The 6,000-nt window shown below is 43.6% G+C and overlaps 1 protein-coding gene across 1 annotated transcript in view; it reads right to left on the reverse strand.

Annotated features, from left to right (window-relative positions):
• The window catches only part of tln2a (talin 2a), an 85,978-nt gene extending 79,978 nt beyond the window's left edge, over positions 1 to 6,000 (reverse strand). Inside the window, exon 1 of the mRNA XM_054607873.1 lies at positions 5,864 to 6,000. The gene's annotated coding sequence lies outside the window, so the exon portion shown is untranslated. The remainder of the gene's footprint in view (positions 1 to 5,863) is intronic.

The following is a 6,000-nucleotide window of genomic DNA, read 5'->3' on the forward strand; positions in this document are numbered from 1 at the left end:
AATGACAAAGTTGATTTGGTTTTGTACAAGCTACATACTACCACTATTAAACAATGTGCAAGATTGTCCACCAAAATCCATCCATTACAATAGATGAACATAACGTGGTCATGAAAATTTGTCATGCTCTTCTACTGCGGTAACAGTTCAAATGAAAAACTCCCTCCAAAATGCCTACTAAGTAGTAGGCAGCACGAGATTTCATCCCTAATCACTATGACAACCAAACTGGTTCCTGCTGCTCCAGACTTCTCAGCAGGACCAAAATGTTGTGTTTCTAAACCAGATGGGGGGGTCCACTGACTAACGTCACGGCGCACACACAGAACCACATATGCAGACCGCTTCAGGGCTCTGGTTGCTCAGACGGACTGCTCCTCCTGAAATGCACTCCATGTTTAATTATAGACCCAAAAAAACACAGCCAACATTTCCTATCCTTGAGTCATACAGAGTATTTAAAACCAATCAATTAGCAAAGGCAGAAATAGTTCTCGGTTTTACTGGCAGGCGACCACTGTACTGTCATACATTTGTGATGCAATGTACATTGGACGGTGCAGAATTACCAGAACTCCGTGGGAGGTGGTGAAAAAACAGAAAGAAGATGGGATGTGCCAAAAAGACAGCCTCTACTGCATCCATCCAACAATGACCAGCCTTCAGAAGATACACTTCACAACATTACCATTAAAAAAAAAAAAAAGACCTTGGTTGCATGCTTCTCTGCTTATGGGGGGGATGGAAAGAATCTCATCATAAATGTCTACAATCTTTAAAACCAACTCCCTGTCATATATATTTGCTATCATTGTTGCATTTCAGTTTTGACCTTTACATAAATAAAGTTTGGCTCAAAGCTGTGACTATTGAATGCTTTGTCAACCAGCTGTCTTTTTTTATTTATAACCCTTCCTTCTTATATTAGTTTGGGGCTTGGAAAAAGCAACATGTAAAAAGGGATTCAACGTGTTTTCTGTCTGAAACTTTAAAAAAAAACACTCTACATATGGAAGGGTCAAGCACAGGGGCCCACTTTCTCACAGGAAGCCCTGCTTGGAATCTTGTGGTTTGACCGTTTAAGGTTACGCATGCTTCGGTTTTGTCACAACCAAGTGTGAAATTCTGTGATATTGTTAACTTGAACTAGGACAGACACTCTCCGCCTCCATTCAGACCTTTCTATTACACCCCCCCCCCCCAAACACTGCAAAACTCCACGCATTAAGCACATCACCTCAACAGAGCAATTTGTAAGGCATTAAACTATGCAAACTGCAGTTAGTTAGAAATACTGCCACTCAACTGTAGTAGGAAACATTAAAGTTATACTCCTTAAAAAGGTGCAAGATCTGGGATTGGGAGCATTTTGATCATCTCTCAAAATGTCGTCAGCGAGCTAAAGGTGATAACTGTGTTAACAGCGTTTATCTGAGGAGGGAAATGGAGGGATGAGTGCAACGCTTCTGCGCTGACACGGTCGTCACTCGAGAGCAGTGCAGCGCAGCGGCCGTGAGCCAACCAGTGGGGCACGCTAACATGCACTAACATGCACACAGAGGGAGATTGTTCATTCTCTGCTCAGGTAGACATTATTCCATTGTACCTTTAAACAGAAATTAGCTGTTTGCTGCTATATTAATCTTCACAATGTTAAGTACACCTCCTTTAAGATTTCAGTCATGGCTGATTTGGCAACAAGTGTGGTTACCGTAGTAACTGCAAGTGCTGCTTAATACTACAGCAGCTACTCTGTCACAAAAACAGCAGATAATCAACAGTTCAACCAAACACATTTACATTGTAGGTATGTGTAGGTAGGCAACTGAAAATCAGAGCCTTAATCGAGGACTCTGCCACCCACATTGAAAACTACGGCAGGCCTATAGAAATGTATTTACAGAATGTAAAATAAATTTACAGAATGTAAATACATCGACTGGCTATTGCAGAAATGCAGCCATAAGCAAATAGTATGAAAAAAGGGGCTTGAGTTCATGAAGTAGTACAATTGTGCATCGAGGGATGAACAGCAATGGTTTCCTTATTCATAGTATAAATTATAATCACATTTTTTACAGCATGACCAAGGGCGAGGAAAGTATGGGGTAAAAGACAAAATGACAACACATCAGTATCACAGAAGAATCCATGCCACATAATGGAAATACAATTTCAGCACTCAATTATAACAAGATTCCAACCCTGCATGGCATATACTTCATCATTGAGCAGGCAAGTTTGCTCATTCAAGCGGCACATCATAGATGGACAAGGTTAGTCACAAAAAAAAGGTTTCTAAAGAGGAGAATGGAGGATGATGATGTGCCAGAAATCCAAAGCTAATAGGCATTATGAGTTGAAATATTAAAGCTGCAAATCAGGCAAGCCTGGCTTAAACTGTTCACTACATTCTCACGATTAAAGAAAACCTTTTATTTCAATCTTCAACTGAAAATCATGAGCAGATCCATTCTGACACACTACAGATGTGGTCACACTTGCATGAGGTCATCATTCATCCTTTTAAAACATACCTTGCCAATAAATGTACAATACCTGACAAACATGTTCAAAAGGATCGACTTTGTTTAATTACATACAACCATTATCAGTCAAATATACTAACCCATGGCAATTACATTTGCTCTTTGGTTGCCAATTTGGCAGCTGATGCCTAGTTACAAACCTGGCAACCACTTCCAAACATTTGTTTCGGGGCTCTGAGATCCATAAAAAACAAAGAATGAGTTCCAGGTGACCAACTGGGAGCTGCACTGAGAAACAAGCAGAGCAGACACTGGTGCTTCAGCCGTTTACTGCTGCATTAACAGCATATTATGTTTATTTCAGAACAACTGTGGAACAAGTGTCAAGGGATGCTGATAGTCAGAGATGTAATTTAACCAGACTCTTCTCTGTAAAGCTTAAATTGTGTCCCCTACGCTCCAACTTACTTCCAACTTTCTGAAAAAAAGCCTTTTCCATCACACTTTTTGCATAGAAAGGCGCGCAGATCACAAGCTTAGCGTTTCCTTTCTCTTCCACCAGCACTTACGGTCTCTTACAGATAATATGTTACGTGCTTGCTGACGGTCTGATTGACACTTCCTGTACGCAGCAGAGCTACCTGGCTGAGCAGCAAACGGGTGGCTCCCTCTGAAGATTAAAGTGTCATTACGGGTTGCTTATTACTTCCTCTCTGTGGTCACTGTTGACAGCCAAGGCCTGTTTTCATGCAGAACAAAGGGACCGATCAATAAATTAGCCATGTGCTGTTGATGAGTAACCCCTCCACTTCCGGATGAGATTGGGCTTGAAGGTTTTTTTATGAGCCAGCAGCACATGGCCATCGGAAGTAGACCAAGGCTATAGAGCAAGCTACAGGACTTTGGAAATCAGTAAACTGTTTGTGTTTCATGTTAGATGTTTAAATGGCAACCGGGCAAAGGGCTGTAGGTTATTCTGGAACAGTTACTTACAGATTGATTTGAAGTTCTTCCATTGATGCAAAAAGATAGTAGCTTTGAGCTTTGTCCAGACTCAGGTATCATTTGCTGAATATTCACACGGCCTCTACTTTACTTCCACGGACTTCAGCACTAAATAACTTAACAGCTACCAGTAAAGAGTGTAATTGTTGATCACTCTGCTTCAAGAAGATTGGTTTCAAACCACCATTAGCATAATGGGCGCCATAAACACACTCTCCAAAAGGTCAGTGGAGTAGATAATATAATGGAAAAGCTTTTGATTGCTGCTTTTATGTCAGGAAGGCCAGATAGAGTTTGGTCAGTCTAATAAATTATTGGCGCCGTCGCTGGTGGCGGAGCCGCATACTAAGCAGCAGCAGCTGATGGTAACAGTTATCTATGAGGCTTGAGAAAATGACATTTTCACAGAGATGAAACAGAAGCACAACTGAGCGGTGGAGAAGAACAGGGGCCCGGCTCATTAGACGAGAGCTGCCATTTTGAAAAGGACAAATTTTAACATAGGGCAACTTGAAGGGATGGGATGACATTCTCGCGCTTCTGCAATTTTCTTCACACCTTTATTAACTATAGATTTTTGGAGTAAAATCAATTCAATAACTGCCAAACATTCCCACAAGAAATTTTGTCCTAACATCCAAAACGGACCCCAACACACAGACGGGTGTTAAGACATACCTAGAGGATGTGTAACATAACCAGTCAGAGGAGAGCGCTCGTTCCTGAGGCATTACACACACACACACACACACACACACACACACACACACACACACACTGGAGCCGCCTGCAGCCTATAAGGGCATGTGTCTTTTTCTGACAAGCCAAGGTCTATGCAGCCAAAGGGGGGGGGGGGGGAGTGGGGAATGGAGTGTGTGTGTGTGTGTATGTGTATGTGTGTGTGTCCGATGGTAGGTTTCAGGGGACAATTTACTTTTGCCCCATTAAACTGCCAAAGAAACTCACATGCACATCAAACAACATCTCTTGCTTCATCACCAGTGGACCCATCTCATATGACCTGTCACCTAGCCGGCTCACAGTCCCACACAGGGGGCTCTCGCCTTGCTGAAATGCAATGCCTCTTGGAGAGTATTATTGATCCTTGAGCATAAAACTCGGCACATAAACAAGTGATCGTTCAACTCAATTCCCTGCCAAATAGGAGCACACATACAACAACAACAAAAAATATATATATCATGAGATTTCCCCTGCATTAACAACAACAGATACAGCATGTTGAATGGCAGGCTAATCAGAGCCTTGTCTTTCTATGAAGGGGTGTGGCAGCAGAGCAAACACAGGCAGCCATCCCCACAATCCAATTCAATAAAAACCTGGAAGAATAGCTGCTGCAGAGAAGCCATACATTATTTTATTTTTCTCCCATGCTGCTCTGCTCTCATTGTGCTCTTATCCGTGGCAACCAGCGGTGGAAGACATGCTGGGGAAAAAACGCCCAGGGGCTGATAACATAGAGGTTTCCCAGCAGAGGTATAGGATATGTAACGGTGTGGTGGAAGCTATAGTGTGTGCATTTTCCCCCTTTCCTTTAACGCACCAGCCACGCGCTTTACACAGGTGGCCGCCCTTTAATGCGCGTGTCAGCCATGGTCATTCTCTAATACACGATATGTATTATTGGAAGAAAAAAAACAAAAATAATAACCAAAAGTTGGACAACAATTCCCCTGTGGCATTAGAGGCAGCTTGAATGACATGGGGACTTAACATGGCGGAGGGCTGGTCCGTGAACTCCCCATGCCTCTTTGACTCTGCACAGCCCGACAGACACGGACCCTCCCGATGTCCATGCGCTGAATCCTGCGGCTTTTTACAACAACGGCGTTGCCAAAAAAAAAAAGAAAAGAAATCCTCACCGGTTAACCCCCCACCCCCACCACCCCTTTTTGCAGAACCCCCCCCGTGGTCTGTAAAGTCGCCCAAAACCACAAACCAATGCCCGTGTATAAGTCGACAATTGAAGGCACCACAAGTTTAGTTGATTCAAATGAGCATCGCAGCCTGTGAACGCACAACTCAAGGCTCCATAAGCAGAGACCCATTCAACAGCCGGAGGACCCGAGACGCGTGAAGCGGTCTCGGAGAGGCTCCCATCCTGCGGGCTGGGACTCATGCTGGGCTCCCGCACACACACACACACACACACACACACACACACACACACACACACACACACACACACACACATATACAGCGTGCAGATCTTTTTTTTTTTTTTATTCTAAAGCTTTTTGGTCGGAGAGAAGGTCAGACAATTGCTCACGTCTGCTGCTGTGGGCGAGATGGGGCAGAAGAATAATCCGATTACAGTGTTAAAAAAAAAAAAAAAACACACCACCTACCTTCAGATCCACTACTGGGGCATTTCAAGCAAGTCAGCCCCGAGAAGATGCACATTAGCCGGCAGTCCCCGCTCCTCAGCAGTACGGGTTCCTCCGCGTTGAGGGGAAATTTCCAAGTGGCTGGACAGTGTGCGAGC

Source organism: Anoplopoma fimbria, chromosome 2, assembly GCF_027596085.1.
Source record: "Anoplopoma fimbria isolate UVic2021 breed Golden Eagle Sablefish chromosome 2, Afim_UVic_2022, whole genome shotgun sequence".
Lineage (NCBI taxonomy): Eukaryota > Metazoa > Chordata > Actinopteri > Perciformes > Anoplopomatidae > Anoplopoma > Anoplopoma fimbria.